The 17068-nt window shown below is 34.3% G+C and overlaps 1 long non-coding RNA gene across 1 annotated transcript in view; it reads left to right on the forward strand.

The window, feature by feature from the left end:
* LOC122163819 overlaps positions 1–16810 on the forward strand; it is a 79892-nt gene extending 63082 nt beyond the window's left edge. The window contains exon 6 of the long non-coding RNA XR_006170053.1: positions 16754–16810. This is a non-coding gene — a long non-coding RNA (uncharacterized LOC122163819). The remainder of the gene's footprint in view (positions 1–16753) is intronic.
* The last annotated feature ends 258 nt before the right edge of the window (positions 16811–17068 follow it).

Here is a 17068-nt window from a genome sequence, read left to right on the forward strand (position 1 = left end):
TTTTGAGGTCTAGTTTTTGTAATGTTTTCTTTCAGGTATTGTTGACATCCAAATCTAGGTTGTGAATAGAGCTAACAGATAAATAAATTAGATAGTAAGTGGTCTGCACTCATCTCTAGTGTAGTCAAATAGTGAAGACCACTTGTTAGAATGAGCAGAAAGAGGGGAAAAAAGCCTTTAGTACATTTTACCTATGCAGCATGGAGATAAGTGTAATCAGCCCTCTAGCTGCAATGACATCAGGGCAAGAGACATATTGACTAGAATCTATGAAGATGTAGCCCTTAGTAACTGCCACATACCCACTTCTTTGACATCTGCAAAAAATATTGGACAAGCTCTTTTAAGTATTTGCAGATTCATAAAATAAAAATATGAAGAATAAAATCTCAAATAAAAAAAAAAAAAAAAAGACAAAAAACAAACGAACAAAAAACATCCTGGTGAGCTATACTTCATATTGTCGCCTACTTTGAAATTATCATCTTTGAAAGTCAATTTTAAATGTATCTGAATTTTTTGAATTCTGAGGCGATTTTATATCTTGATCAATGAAATGATTATAAGTAACTGTTATCCATATTTTCTTGAATTTAATGTTAATTGTATTAAATAGCAATGCAACTCTGTTGGCATAAGTCAGTTCTTGCCATGTATGCAATGGGAAACCACGGTGAAATTTAGTGTATCATGAATAGGCTATGTGGAACTTGTCCTGGCAATTGCCTTAAAACTTTTTTCTAAAAGATCAGTATATTCAGCAGTTTGATTTGAATGATGAAACCGACCTAAAACAAATGAACTTACAAGAAGAAATAGCTAATGTCAACTTTGAAATGGTTCGTTTAACTTTCTGTTGTTATCTTTACAGAACAAATTAATCCAGGTAAGCTTGGATGTGTCATACATAAATTATAGAAGTAAGAATAAAACAAGCAGGGTTATTCTTTAAACAGAAGAGAGAGATGCAAAATAAGAATAAAATAGAAGAAAAAGTAAGCTACATAAAAGAATGTCTTATACATTTCATACAGAAATAAAATACTTTTCAAGAAATGAGCTCTATTAGCAAGATGTTGACTGTCTGCGATAATTAGGTTTCAGTTTGAAATGGTGTCTCAAAAACTCATCTTTAAAATTTCATTATTTATCTAGTGCAAGCTTGTGAAGTTTTTGGAAATTACTGATATGTTAAAGCTGAAGTTGTCACTTATTGAAAGAAGGTATCTAAATATCTGGTTAAGTTACTTGTGGATCTTTAACTTCAGAGAGAACAGTGGGTGATGGTTTTCTTTGAAAAAGACACTGCTTTTAAGTCCTTAAAATTTTCTTCTAAAATCAAATCTGTGTAAGTGGAATCATATCCAACACAAAACTTCATTATGCAAGTAGAACATAAAATCACTTTAAAGGATCATTATCATTAGTAGTAACGATGGCTTGGCAAGAAAATTTACTCTGACAATCACAGAATTGGGTCAATTTGAACTGTATTTTAGATCTGTTGATTTCCCGGCCCTAGAAGCAGAATAACCCTTCCTGGTTATTTCTTGAATGAAATTATATTTTGTTTTATATCTGTTTTAATGTTTACGTGAATTACCAGACTACACCATTAATAACAGTAATGTGATAAAGATGGAATACTTTAATAATGGTTTCAATTTTATTTATCCATTTATTTATTTGTATTAATATTTCATCTCACTCATGCTAGGCAAGCAAAAAGCAAGAGGGAAAGTCAAAGCTACTGGTTGTGCTGTAGACTTTCATGCTGTGATCTTATTTTCCATGTAGGAAAGGATGCTTAGTTTTGAGTACTTAGGGTCACTGCACATGGGGTGGGCAGGTTGGTGGTGGAAATCTATTTTGTCTCAGTTCTGTGCTGGAATCCCCTGTGCAGATTTGCTGGTTATTAGGTATGAATGAGGATTTTTAATTGCATGAATTCTCTGACGCGCATGGTGTATTATTTTTTTGTTACCAGAGCTCACAAAAGCCCAAACTTTGAGTAGTTTATGCTTAAGAATTTGAAGTTTGCCTTTAGAATAAGAAGCATCATGAAAGCATGTGGCCACAGTGTTTTTAGCTACACAGCATTGCATAACATGTAAAACTAATAGCTTTTAATTAAAAAGCAAGGCATACATTGAATTCTCTTCCAGCAGATACCTAAATCATAATCTTTTACTTAATGAAATGGTCACCTTATGTTTTAAGCTATTCGCTCTGTATTTGAAAAAGTGTATAATGGTTAAAGCTAGGTAATGTTAAGGAGGATATTTCCTATTGATTAAAACAAAAAACTAGAACTATATCCTGGTTTATAGTGCAACTTCCTTCACATATAGCTGTGGTATATGAATGTTGGCATGGTTCAATATGTGAGCATCTATAGTATGAGTAGGTAAATACGTGTGTGTGTATATATTAAAAAAAATTCTTCTTTTACTAAGTGTAATCTTACCTTTGCTGTAATATCAGTGAAATTTGAACATGCTTATAAATACTAAAAATAAAAACAGTAATTTAAAATATTTGCTTCATATTCTCTAGAAGTAATATCACCTGGATCTCTTCAGCAATTTCTAACATCATGTGTAGTATCAAATATGTCATGTATTTGTTTTCCACCTGAAACATGCTAGTTTCCCTGCTTGCTATGGCTTCTCATAAGTAAGAATGACTAATAGCTTTCTGTGTACTTTCTTGCACACAACTTGAGCCCTTTATCATCAGAGGTTTTGCACTTGAAAATATGTACAAGTTTTTGTCAGTGGAAGGTGTTTAAATAATAACAGTAGAAGAGAATGAAATTATTGATGCTAATATTCTAGGCTGCTTTTATGACCTCAGAATTGTCACTTCAGGCCTGTACCAGAAATCATGTGATGTTTAAACCTCCAGCTCTGGGGATACCTTTAGCCACAAACTGTCAGAATTGCCAGAAGTAGCGTTGTGGTTCTTTTTCATTTTTCTTTATGGTTGTACTCTGGTCATGTGTATCCCCTGAACTCCTGATCTTGCTGACTGTTCCTGTGATGATATATGGTTGCAACATATCGTTGGTGTTCTGTGAGAACCTATTAAACAGCTATACATCAACAGAAACCCCTCTCTCTCAAGGCAGGTTACTATTATATATCATTAAAATGATGGCTGGTAAGAACACGCATCCCAGAGAGGGAATCTCAAAATTCTATATGAGGGAAAAATTCTAGTTTATAGATAAGTAGAAAAAATATTGGATACAATAGGTTGGAGTCATAATATAAATAATATTAAAATTAAATCTTATTTGTAATATAAATTTTGTCTCTTAAAAAAGTTTTTAGATCGTAAAAACACTCATGCACTGCAGAAGACATTTATAACCTAGATTTTTATGCATAGGACCCACTGTGCTCTGCTATAAGTCACTGTGTTTTGACAAGTGTGGCCAGTTTGTGCAGAACTAAGTGTAAGAAGCATTTTGAAATTAAAGGGGACTGCAGAAGTTTTCAGAATCTAAATGACAAATACAGAATTCATAATATGGAGCAGTGTACAGAGCCATACTAAAGCTGTATTAATATCCCAGTGTCTCAGAAGTGATCATTTCAGTGATGACACGTTTGAGAAGATGAGTACCAAGAGGAAGCTGTGGCTTCTGCTTCTAAGAGTTTCCAAACATATGGAAACTGTAAGCAACTCTGCACATTCTACAGACACACACAACTCCCATTGAAGTTGCCAGGAACTAAATGATTATATCCAGGAATAGAGTTTGATTTAGAATGTTTACTGTAACCTTGTTATCACAGTCATCTTGGTCAGCACGTCTTGCTAGTGGGAATTTTGTATTTTCTTACCCATTAGCACTTCTTTCTAATGCAAATACATTTTCTACTTTGTAACATGAAAAGGTATTTGTCCTCAAAAATAATAACAAACTAGAACTGTAAGTTTTTCAGTGAGGGTAGGGAATTATAAGTTTCATCTCTTTCCACTCCAGCAATGACGTGCTGCAGTGAATTAAGTTGCAGAAACCTGCATAGACCATAAAAAGTCCTTCTTCTCCACAATTGTAACAGAACAGTTGAGTTACAAACAAAATGGTTAGGAAAAAAAAAAAAAAAAAGACTGCAACTCCATAACATTAGAAACGATCCTCATAAGGTTTTATTATTTTATATCTACTAAAACATGAAGCTTTATCACTTTCCTATTACCTCTATTAAAATTAGATACTGGTGTATTTTTTGCTTCCTGTGATTCTAGAGTGCATAATGCAGGCATTGCAGAACAGAGTAATTATTTTTGGTGCTTCTGTGCTTGTTTTTGCAATGATATTTTCAGCATTTCTCATCTAAAACCGAAGTAGTCTTTCTAATCTAAAGCTAAACATTCATGGGTGTGCATACACAGTGTTATAGGTAGAATGTCTTTGATTCTTCTGTTGATTTGCATTATATTTCTTGTTTTAGCTTTTCCTAATTCAGAGTTTTCCACCTTTCTAAAATATCTCCTGACTTCAAGCAAAATATATAAATCTTGATATATGTTTTTGTTTATTATTATTAGTTTTGTGGGTTTTCTTGTTATGGAGGAGTCGTTCCTGACTTACAGAATTGATACTAAGATTAGGAGGGGAAAAATCTACCAGTGTAAAGGAACATGAGGAAGAAACGTTGTTAGAAATTGAATTTGAAACTTTTTTTTTTTTTTCCTTACAGTAAGGTTCTGAATATCTGAGTATTCCATCTTCAGGAAAGTGCTATGTGCAGAGTATATCTAGAAAACCTGCATGTTTTTAACTTTAACTCTGGAACTGTAGATTGTTGGGGAAAAAATACGTATGAGAAAATAGCATATTCTAGATTCCTAAAAGGGCATACGCAGTGATAGCGAATTCTTGTAATACGGTATGTCAGTCCCATCTGTTGAAACAACAGAGTGATTATGTCCTGCCTTGCTTGCTTCCCCCTTAAATTTAAATTACTGCCAGAAGTATCACAAAAGATGAGAGCTGTGGCATTAGTTGTGTCCCTGCTCGGTTGTCTTGTGCAGTGTGCGTAAGGGGCACACTGATCTTCGAATTTCCCTGTGTATCTACAAAGGGAGAAGCAATAGCTGTACCTGAATGCATGTACTGACTGCTGCTGTTTCTATTGATGGTCTTATTTTTCAAGTTTAATTAATGTATTGCTTGTTGAGCTAACCTGGTTATATGTACGAATCTCAGATTTTGTTAAAACGTAAACAGTCTTCAGGTGAGTTGCATTTAACATATACACGTATCTCAAATGTTTTTCTGCCTTTAAAATGATTCTCACTATCCTTTCATTGACATCTTAATGAAATTAGATGCAAGTCAGGCTAAAATGTTAGCAATTATTGTAACATTAGTAGAATGAGTTAAACTAAGAAGTAAATTAAACTCCTTCCTTCTTGTGTATTGATCTTCTGAACCCATGTGATATCTTTTTGTGCTGGGAACAGTTTTAAGATTCTTTCAAATTTCAGATGCCTATTTTCTATAAATGCAATTTTCCTCAGTTTTCTGAGCATTCTATGTTTGTAGCTGTCAAACTAAGACCCCTCTTTTAGTGTAAGAACTAAAATAAGAAATCTGCTACTTGTTTTTTTTTTTTTTTTGAACTCTTCAATACAGTCATTTCTTTTCAACATAATTTCTTTTCACTATGCTATTTCTACATAATGTGCTGAGCAAGCTGTCCCTTGAAGATAGTGTCTCTTGATCTACTGTATAATTCTTGAGATAATCAGCACTATCTGAATGTTTTTATTGTTATAAACTGATAGTAAACAAAGAAAAGCTCAGGCAAATGGAAAAATAATGATGTCAGACAAATTTATACCTTTTCTTTCAATTCAACTCCTAGAATAACTGAAGCACATTCCAAGCAAGCTTGAAACCTTCTGAAGTTGTGTTTGTCCATTGATACGTTTGGAGACTTTAGTTAGTTCATTATTGATGCTATTTTATTTTTTTTTTAATTACTCTATGATCTGTTTTGGTCAGCTTGCCTACTCCTTTGCAGTCTTCTGATGAAAAATTGTTTTACAGTGGCTTTAATTTGCTTCTCCCCTGTGTTTAATTACATAGCTGTTTCTGACTCACATGGCTTTATTATTATAAGTAGTGTTTTACATTTAATTCTAGATTAATGCTCAGCCTTTGATCACCTGAAACTGTTGCAAAGCAACCTTTTTGTGGCAGTCAGCTTTTAATTCTATTTCTTTCTGCTGCTAACCCTTTTGTAGTCCTGGCTCACTTCAAAGTTTTGCATGCTTCCAATAATCAGCTACCCAGTATTGATTTCAATATCGTAATTTCCCTTTCTGTCCTTATTTTCCATGTTTTACCTCCGTATGCAAATAAAATTGAACTAATTTGTTAGTTTATCACATATTGAGCAATATAATACATAAATTTCCTGCTCTTTCCTACTTCTGATGACGTGTTGTTACTGTTTTTCCATAGCTATGTTGAATCATCTTTACGAAAACTTAGTTTTATCTGTTTACACTCATTTAAGATCATTGTATTCTTTTCATGGAATGAACTTTTCTGGATCTTGTTTCTTTGTTTCCTCTGAGAATTTTCAATACCTCTTGTTTTCCCATCTGGATTATTCTGAAAACCTTATGTTTAAAAATAGAATCAAATGCAACTAGCTCTGGAGTTACAGTTTCTTTCCAATGATTATAGCATACGTACCACTCAATAGTTTATTTGAACTATGTCCAGATTTGATCTTCCTGGCTTAATGATATCTTTTTCTCTCCTGTATTCCATGGTAACTGTAGCTTGAGCAGTAATATTCTTAGCAAAATTGATCTGAATTTAAAAATTAAAGGATTATTTCATAAAGAATAAGATTATAGTTTTTACTAAGATGCAATCTTACCAATGCCATTTTCATTCCATCTACTGATTGTTTTACCTGATTGAATTATTACTTTACTAGAAAAGCCTCATCCTGTCACCTAGGAAGTTGCACGTTCTAAAATAAATGAAAAGTACGATTAAGAGTTAAAAAATACAGCAAACTTTGCAGATAATGTGCTGTTTACAAGTGCTTGACAACTGGATAACTTTGTACCTGAACTCACGTAAGTCATCAGACTCAGCACCATTCCTACCAAATATGTTTTGAATATCTTTGACATAATTGGTTTACATTTTAAAGATTTCAATTTTTTTTTTTAATAAGATAACTTTAAATTCCCACTCGGGGGGGAAAAAAAAAAAAAAAAAAAAAAAAAACAACCCTAAGAGTGACTTGTTACAAGATTCTGTCAAAATATTTGAAAATAAATGAAAATAGAAAAAAAGTTTATTAATTGTGATGGGAATGATTATAGACAACTGGATGAGTCTTTGTTATTCCTTTCTTATGTTCTCTGGATCATTTGGTGTTTTGTTTTTTACCAGCACCAATGATCAGGTCTCATACTGCTGCTTTCTTCTAACAGAAAAAATGTTACAAATATGATTAATAGCAAACATTTATAAACTGAAAATCATCTTTAATAGTCACCTGTCATAAAGTGAGGTATTTGATTCTCCTGCATTTCAATTTATGACATCTATAGTAAACAAATATTACTTTATCAACTTTTATCACCTGCACTTGTCACATAGTTTTACTCGTCCTTAGTGAGACCAGTAATATATCAGAGGTGGATCTCAAATTTTCAGACAAATGAGACTAATTATGAACCAAAATAATTTTCAATTAAAAAGGTAGTAACTGATCTTTCAGTTAGGTATGGCATTACCCCTTTCCTGAATAGTGCCTAAAGAGGCCCTGATCTTGAGGGGAAACATCAACAATAGCCTTGCTATTTAAGGCTTGGTTATTCTGCTAAGTTTCATGAGTCTGAATGCTCCTGTTTTTTTTTCCTAATTGGACAATGAATTCAATTCTTGGGAAATAATTATCACTGATAAATTTATTCGTATTTGTCAAATCATTTCACAAGTTATACTAAGCTTGAGAATACTAAGACTTCATAGTAAGGCCTATGAAGTAAAGAAATAGAAGATAAATGAGTAAACTTCTTTTGAGAGTGTGTTTCCTGTATATAAGCTCAAGGTAAGCTGTTGTGAAATAATGACATGGGTAGTGGTCACAGTTGTGCTAAAGCTCTCATGATCATTACTGATTCTGTGTAATTAATTACTCATTGGTCAGATTATGGCCTTGTTTTCTCTCAGCATTTACGCACAATTTTAGATAGTGTAGAGAGGATGACACTTCAAAGGAAAAGCTCTAACAGGTGTGCCTAAAATTTGTCACTTAAAGTGTTAGTATTAAGTACTGTATATAATCTCAGGAGTACTTAATATTCTTAAGTATAATCTTGAAAGTACTTAATATCACAGAAAGTCAGACAACAGACAGGAAAAGGGAGACTTTTCCAGTCCTCTGTGCAAGCCTCAATGGCCAGGGAATCATAGAATCGTAGAATGGCCTAAATTGAATGATCATCTAGTTTCAACTCCCCTGCTATGTGCAGGGTTGCCAACCACAGACCAGGCTGCCAAGAGCCCCGTCTGGCCTGGCCTTGAGTGCTTCCGGGGGTTGGGCATCCACAGTCTCCTTGGATAGCCTGTTCCAGTGTGTCACCACCCTCTGTGTGGAAAAACTTATTCCTATTATCAAACCTAAACCTCCCCTATCTCCTGTCTTAGTTTAAAACCATTCCCCTTGTACTCTCAGTGTCCATCCTCGTAAACAGTAATTCTCTCTCCTGTTTATATGCTCCTTTCAAATATTGGAAGGTCTCCCTGGAGCCTTCTCTTTTCCAAGCTAAACAAGCCCAGTTCCCTCAACCTTTCTTCATAGGAGAGATGCTCCAGCCCTCTGATCATCTTAGTGACCCTTCTCTGTTCCAAGAGCTCCACATCCTTCTTGTGCTGGCAGTGCTGTAGTACAAGTAATTACGAGAGATGAGATAATGCTTTCATTACTGTTGTCTAATTCTTTTACTGCATACACAGAGTTGGATATGTTTGTTTGTTTATTTCTTTTAATAAGACAATGTATTGCTTTTGAAATGTAATGGTAGTGGCAAAGATTTTTGAACAGTATTTCAGACAGGAATAGGAGACAGGAAGCTAGATTTCTCTTATTTATTGATATTTATGGAGAATGTATTTGCATTCTGCTTGAGTATTCCATGCAAGTCTATAACTTGCCTAATATAGGTTAGGGGCTTGACCCCTGTCTTTCCCAAGGTGGTTTCATGGTTTCATGAACACTCACAATTTACTTTAGGGGTAAACAGTTATTCATTCTAATAGTTTCCACTGCTGAAATTGTTTTGTTTGTCATAAATGATTAAACACTTTTTTTCTTCTTTTTTTTTCTTTTTCTTTTTCTTTTTCTTTTTTTTTTTTTTAAAAACTCTAACAAGGCAGTAAAAGACTGTGTAGGTCATTTAGGATGTGCAACTTTCTGTGTTGGTAATGTACACTGGTCTGATTCTTGAGCACACTTAACGCAGATGGAAATAGGCACAGAAAGCATAATGAAACTAATAATGTTATTTGTCACTTCGCTGCTCCCAGACTTGAAATGCAAGTGTTCCTGTGTATTTATGGCTGTATTTTTAAAAAATTATTCAGTGTTAAACAAGTTCGTAGAATTTTGCAGCACCTATTCAGTAATAAAAAGCATGTGGTCCATGTGCTTAATAGGCCCATGAGTGTTCCAAAGAAGCATGAAACTGCAATAGCTGAACAGCTGGCACTCATCTAAGGGTGCCTGTACCTTAGGCATCAGTTTAGGTTTATTTTTATCATTTTATGTGTTGCTTGCCATCTGGATTAAGAATGATATTAAATACTTGATGTAGTCTCAAATCTTTTAACATTTTCTACTCATGTACCATGACCTATTAATGCTACCTTTTCTTGTAAATGTTACACTTGCATTCAGATGATCACATTAACTTTATTTGCCTGTCACAAGTAAAGTAAGTAGTTGGCCTTTGGTCTGCTGGTTTTTATGTATTTCTCATTTTAAATTTTGGACTCCTGTCAATATTAAGGAAAAGGAACATTTTCAGAAAAATGTATCAGTGTTTGTTGCTTCTTCAGTGTAGGCTTTTGTTTCATCTGTGATGTTAAGCTTAATATTCCTTTAAGCTTAATGATATCCATAGACTATCATGGAATCTACTTGATAGGAAAGACCTTCATAGAATCAGAGACTTGTTTGAGTTGGAAAGGACCTTTAAAGGTCACCTACTCGATTTCCCTTCGATAAACAGGAACATCTACAGCATGATTAGGTTGCTCAGAACCACTCCAGACTGACCTTGAATGTCTTTAGGGATGGGGCTTCCACCACATCTCTGGGAAACCTGTTCCAATGCTTTGCTACCCTTACTATGAAAACCTGTGTGTGACTATTTTTTACTCCTTTTTTTTTTTTTTTTTTTTTTTTTTTTTTTTTTTTCCCTCCTTCACCACCAACATGTGTTATCTAGGAATCCAGCATAAGAAATTTTTCACCAACTTTGTATGAATTTCTCAAGAAGTTTCTTGAAATATTCCCCAAATAGGAATTTGAAATAGGATTTCTCTTCTTGCTTTTTAGGAATCTCCTCTGCATTTCTCTCTAACACTTTTTATGAATCTCTGTTGTGCAGTCTATGATGCAGAGCTTCAGAAAGATGAAGTTGCTAAGTTTATGGCATGTGGGAGGGGGCCTTTGTCATAGCCTATTTGAAACATAGGGAAACTAAAGCACTTCTTAAATTTTAATCTACTGGTGGTAAAGGCTTGTTATCTCTTCTTGTATGACAATTTTTTTTTTACACCATACGTCTGTTCTGTTTCTTCTATGTTACAAGCTTTTTGGAATAAAGGCTATTTTTTGCTGGGTGTACAGATGAATAGAGTGGCCTATCTCATCTCTTAGTCATGATCATGGAGGTAGTAACTATAAAGCAGAGATACAGGGTAGTAGAAGTATAGAAGTGAAATGGAGGAGAGCTGGCAATATGTTATTTGAACAAATAGTTTCATACATACTTGTACTGAAAAAGGCTTTGAATTTAGTGAGAAGGCACAAAAGCACAGAATCAGTGATGAAACTCTTAACATCAGAAGGGAATTGGCAAGAAACTTTCCTTCAAGTATCCTCTAGCAATCAGTTTAGGATAATGTCTGTCTATTAATACACGAAGTATAATATATTTAAAACTGTTGTAACAGTTTTGTATATTAATCTTTTCTATGCGTAATGAATGCAAGTTTAAAGCTGCTCGATATTAGGCTATTAATATTATCTTGGCAGAACACGTGACCCTGGGGTTGCTTCACATTTGAATTCAGTTAAAGGTCTGACAGTGGAATGCTGATATTATCAGTAAAGTGCAATTCGAACCTGTTTTGAAATACTTTCACAGAGTTGTGTTAGAGTTTATTAATAAATACTTGCTGCTTTTATTGATCAGTCATGCAGATCACACTACTATCATGATTTTCTTTAGTTGTTAAGCAACTGCGTCCAAGCACTGCATAGTGAAATGACTCTCCTGAGTCAGAAATCTGGAAAGAAGGGTTACTAGTGTGAAGGATCAAGAATACAGACAGAACTGACTGCAGCTACAAGGAAGAGCATGTGGATTTGAAATTCTGAGGCTCATTAAGTTTGAGGGAAGTGAAAAAAAAAATCAAGGTTAAGAATTGTTGAAGAAAAAAATGCTTATTTTGTTCTGTGTTGTATTTCAGCTTATAACATCAATACAGTGAGTAAAATACATTGTTTTAAGATCATATATGTATGTATGGTCAAGGAAGGAAGAGAAACATTGTATCAGAATTTATGATTTTGGTATTTATGCAGGAGCTGAACTGATAATCTGGGAGAATGGATCCTTTGAATATCTGTGTGGGTGGGAGGTGGGAGGAGTGATAAAAATTTCTTAGCAGCTTCATCCATATGCTTAGCACTTGAAGTTCGAGCTAAACTACTTAGTTTGTATCCATATGCTAGCAGCCTATCATGGTGCACAAGGCTCCCAAGTAGTCTGAATGTAGCTAGCCAGAAGTTGCTTTTCTGACCTATGCTACTGTAACTGTTCAAGTCATGGTTTTATTTGGTTGCAAAGTAAATGTTTTCCTTTGCAGGAGGATAATGTTGAAATTTTGTTCTTTGGGACCTGTGTGCTATTGACTGCAGGCTTTCAGTTCCCAGATTGCCTGCAGGCCATGACTGCCTTTTGGTGCCCCAGCACACATCTTCTGTTTTGAAATCAGCATAGCTCTCTTAATGGTAGCTATAACAGAGAAATTGTGATGTGTTCAATTATGATAAAGAAACTAGGATAGTAGTGCCTTAGCTTGAATATCTTGCACACTGTGGATTTTTTTTTTCTCACTAACTTTGTTCAAAGATTGATATTGAGGAGACTGAGCACTGTGTTATTCAAGTTTCTCTTATATTTAACACAGCAAGGGACATTGTTACTGAAAATAAAACAACTAAAAGGCCAGTATTCAGAATCTCAGATTTTGTGTCCTTGAAATATACTCAAAAAACAAACTTCCCAAAAAATTCACTACAACTAAGGGACTGATGTCTGGGACTGGGAATGGGGAAGCTGCTAATTGTAATTAAAAATGGAAGAAAAAAAAAAAAAAATTGAAACTGAAGTGTTTTGAACATTTCATATACATTTACAATAGATGTTGATTCATTCTTAAATTTATAACAACAGATCTCAGATAAAGCCGCACAGGAAAATGTTGGAAGGGACTTCTGAGTGATGTCTGGCCCAATCCTCTACTTGGATTAGGGCCAAGGTAGTTTGAATTGCTTGGTGTCATGTCAAGTTTGATGCATCCAAAGAGGAAGAAATATGAAAATATTTATCTCACTTCAAAAAATTTATGAAAATAGGAGGAGGCTGGCAGTTATGTATATTTTACTGCTGACATTACATTTCATTGGCTGAAGTACAAGGCAGGTTCAGACTGAAGGTTCAGACAGCATTTACACCTTTTGACTATGGTTGGCTCCTTTGAGCAGTATGTTGTGATGTATCAGGAACTCTTTAGGCATCAGCTGTGTTGAACAGTAGAAAATTTCTTTTGAATGTATTCTGCTAAAATTCTTGCTTTGGCTGTAGTAAGATAGGAGATGAGAAGAATACTAACTCCTGAATTTGCACAGATCTATTCAAGCATATGATGAATTTTTATCTTATAATAGTCTAATTTTGCAGACACCACATTTACCAACTTTGCAAATACAGATGACAGCAAGACAGTTTTCATGGTCAGTGAGTCCATAACAATGTCCACAGAAAATCCAATCAAGGTGCAAATAAGGATTCAGTCATGTTCATAGGAGTTGACAAACAAAGCATATAGTGACTCTCTGATCCAATAAAAGCACTGAGGCAAACTAAAGAAATTGATTTGAAAAAAGAAGTGTAGCCTCTGATCAAAGATAGAACAGAGCCAGCAATTTTTCATCTCTTGTGTCATTGCTTTGATCTACAATAAGCACATGCAAAAGAGAATTTGATGACGCATCACAAGTGCATCTGCCTGGTATCTTGAACTAGAGAACCGTGTTGCAGAGATCTGTCAGTTCCTGCTCTGATGCTCTAACATTTTTGATGCTTCTTTGAAATAACATGCTGTTGGACATCATAACTCCCTCCATGATGAATAGCATAGTCATATGCCAACTGCATAGCAAGCGTTGCTTTGTGTTCTATCAGCCTTTGGACTGATGATTCCAGGTAGTTCTGGATTGCTATTTCTTTATTCCTTTCATAAAGACATTATGTGTGATGACTTGAATTGTATTTTTGTGTGTTCTAATTACCTTGAGGATACATAGATATTCTTTGAATAATTAATTGAGAATTGGAGCAGTCAAATAAGGTCAGCACTATACATACGTATGTCCACTGAGGTTTTTAAATCAAATATTGTTGTGAAAACTAACAACTGAACTGACAAAATTGTCTTAGGATGAAGTTCTAAGTGGTCTAACAAGTGAAGACATCATCATCATTATGGACCAAAGTAGAATTTAACCAGATAAGTGGGCAGATAATCAGACCACAGAGTCTAGATAAATCACAGATGTGTAGTTCATTTAAATTTCTCTTTCCAGTTGGTATAAGAGAGCACAATTTAAGAATGTTACATTATTCATATAATTTAACTCAGACGTTTAAATTCCCAGAAAAGTTGAAATGTGTGAGAGAATTTCTAGGAAATGTTCATTTCTGGGAACCAATAATACTATGCTGCTGTGATTTGAAAGTCACTGCTGTTTCTGTACTGTTTTGAACTTCCTAAGGGAGAAAACTTTATTGAGACTGACTTCTAGTTATCTAGGGAATAAAAACAACCTGGGAGGCCTAATGTCTTGTTTGTGTTTCTTTCAAGTAAATTTTGCCTAGAAGACCTCTTTGTCTTTTGTAGTCGAGACAGTAAAAACTAACCGCAGACAGAATGTCTGAATGCGTTTCCCCTTCTCTAAACGTGTATTGCAGTGCATTTCAGAGTGTGAGAAGTGGGGAAAAAAAGGCAGCCCTATAGCTGTGGCTAAATAGGGTTGTGATTTTAAACTACTGTCGCTGGAAATTTGGTGCCTGACAGGACTTAATGCATCCGAAGGTCAGTAGTTTTACTTTGCTTTGGAGTTGTGTTTTGGGCCAGAAAAATCATAGGTATTTGCCTACCACATGGGCTAATTTACAGATAGGTTTAAAAATGTTTTGGAGCTTAGCTTTGTACAGCTTTCAAAGGCAGCAATGGATGTAGTATGTCAAGGTCCTGTTACAAAATAAATTCATTTATTCTTTTTCTACCTTGACAGTATTTCTCTAGTTCACCTTGCATATTGGGAAATACAGTCTTCTCAGGCTGCAAATTCTTATGAAAATAATGATGTTTAAGAAAACACTTTGATATTTGTATGTTAAGATTCAAGCCACAAACTCATTCTGATATTTTTTTAAATAATTACTAGAGCAGATTGAAAACAAACAAAAAATGCTTGTAGGAAAGGTAATGAAATACTCAGCTTGATCTAGCCATTTCTTAAACATCTCCACCTCATCTTATTGATTTCAGCACATCAGCGCTTGGATAATATTTTTATAGAATAAAACAACGCTAACAAAAGTATCAAAGCAGTATGTTAAAATATAATATTGTCGAAATGGATACTAAGAATTTCCAAAAAAATTTAAGATTGATCACATTTGAAAAGAAATATTTAATTCTTTTGTTTTGACGTGCACCCTTAGCACTTACAGTATTTGTACTGAAAATGACTAGAGCTTAGAAAAACTGTATTTTCTGAAGTAATTTGTATTTCAATTTGCCCCTGGATGACAATCCTAAGCCAAAAAAAAAAAAAAAAAACAAAAACAACAAAAAAAAAAAGCGAAACAAAACAAGACAAAAAATGTTGATTTTGTTTGAATATTGTTAACTAATTGACACTCCTAAATTATTTTTTGTTAGTCACTGAACTTTGTTAGTCTTCTGCTCTTTCATGATACTGCATGCATGCATGAAGTACAGCATGCTGTTTTTCCAGTTGTTACCATTTTGTCTTCTATGTCTTATGTTGAAGGTGTGCTTTGCTTCTCTAGAATTTTTTTGCTTTCTTTTTTTTAGAATATATTGATATTTAGATATTACAGTACTTGCAAAAGTTTTTATTTGAGAAACTCCTTCAGAGATCCCTACATTTTACATGTTGACACACAGTTGCTTTCATCGTTGCAAATTTGATGACAGACCTACAGTTCTGAAAGAAATCAAAGCTGACTTCATACACTGTAAGCATGATAGGGGCATGGTGTTGTGGGCTAATTTTAATTTGTTTCCAGGGTTGTTGTTGTGTTTTTTTTTTGAGATCACTCAGATGACATGGTTTACTCATAGTTCTCCAGTGATAGCTGTGAATATGGTTTATATACTGATGCGCACAATTTAAACTTGATGTATCACTGTATTGCGTGTAACTAACAGTCATATAAATGATTTTAAACCAAATAGCAGTAAGGATCTTTATTTCCCTATACTTGAGTAGTAGCATTCTTTACTAAATCCCTAAGTTTAAACTAATAAATACGCATACGACTGATGCAGGTTGAATCTGTAAATGACACTCTGAGCTTTACTTGTGTTAGTTACCTTTCTTCTCTTAAACCAAAATATTTTTACTCCAGCCTAGGTCCGCAGGCCAGGTATGCTAGCTCAGGTCAGGTACTAGGCTAGATATTGTGTACGTAAATATGTAGCTTTTTTGCTACTGTGTCCTGGCTCCAAAACACGACTACAGTTATCCAAGTGCAAGATGGCACATTCAATGTGAATTTATATATTTCTGAATTTATTTAATATTACTGCTTATATGGTGCAGACTATGACAAAATAAACTTTAACAGTATGATGTAATCTGTTGGTACTGTGCCCTTCCAAACTCTTCCTGAGAGGTGACAGGAGACGATCTCATAAGGATTTTATTCTCCATGCATTTTTCTTCAATCTAAATACGTTTACACTCATGCCAGAATGCCTGCTGTGATTGTGCATGTCTGGTTGCTCAAAAGAGCCATAGCTTGGGAAGAGTCACTCTTTGATTAGTGTTTATTTAGTGTAAATATCGCTGTAGCTAAACTTGTTCTTGATCCAATGACTGTTACATACTAGAATATTTTGTTGAATATTTTTTCTTTCGTATTTTAGATTCAGAATAAAAGATGGTGACAGAAAGCAAACAATGGAATGCTGCCATTATCTTGCTATCTGCTTGTGCTTGTAATATGAAGGCTGACGCTATGGGCCCTGGTCAGATGATTTGTTATGTACTGTGTTGAAGTATTTCATTGCTGCCCTGGTAACTACATCAACTTTTCTGCCATAATGCCCTTGAGATAAAAATATAGTTCTATTATTTTCTGTGCTGTGGAAAACAATTAACCAGTTATCACTGTCCTTTAATGCAAAGCTCTCAAAATAATGATCTCTCTTAACGCACTGTGATTTGGCTTGTCTCAATCT

This window comes from Centrocercus urophasianus, unplaced genomic scaffold (genome assembly GCF_019232065.1).
Source record: "Centrocercus urophasianus isolate 14NV4802_14NV808 unplaced genomic scaffold, USGS_Curo_1.0 seq_24, whole genome shotgun sequence".
Taxonomy (NCBI): Eukaryota; Metazoa; Chordata; class Aves; order Galliformes; family Phasianidae; genus Centrocercus; species Centrocercus urophasianus.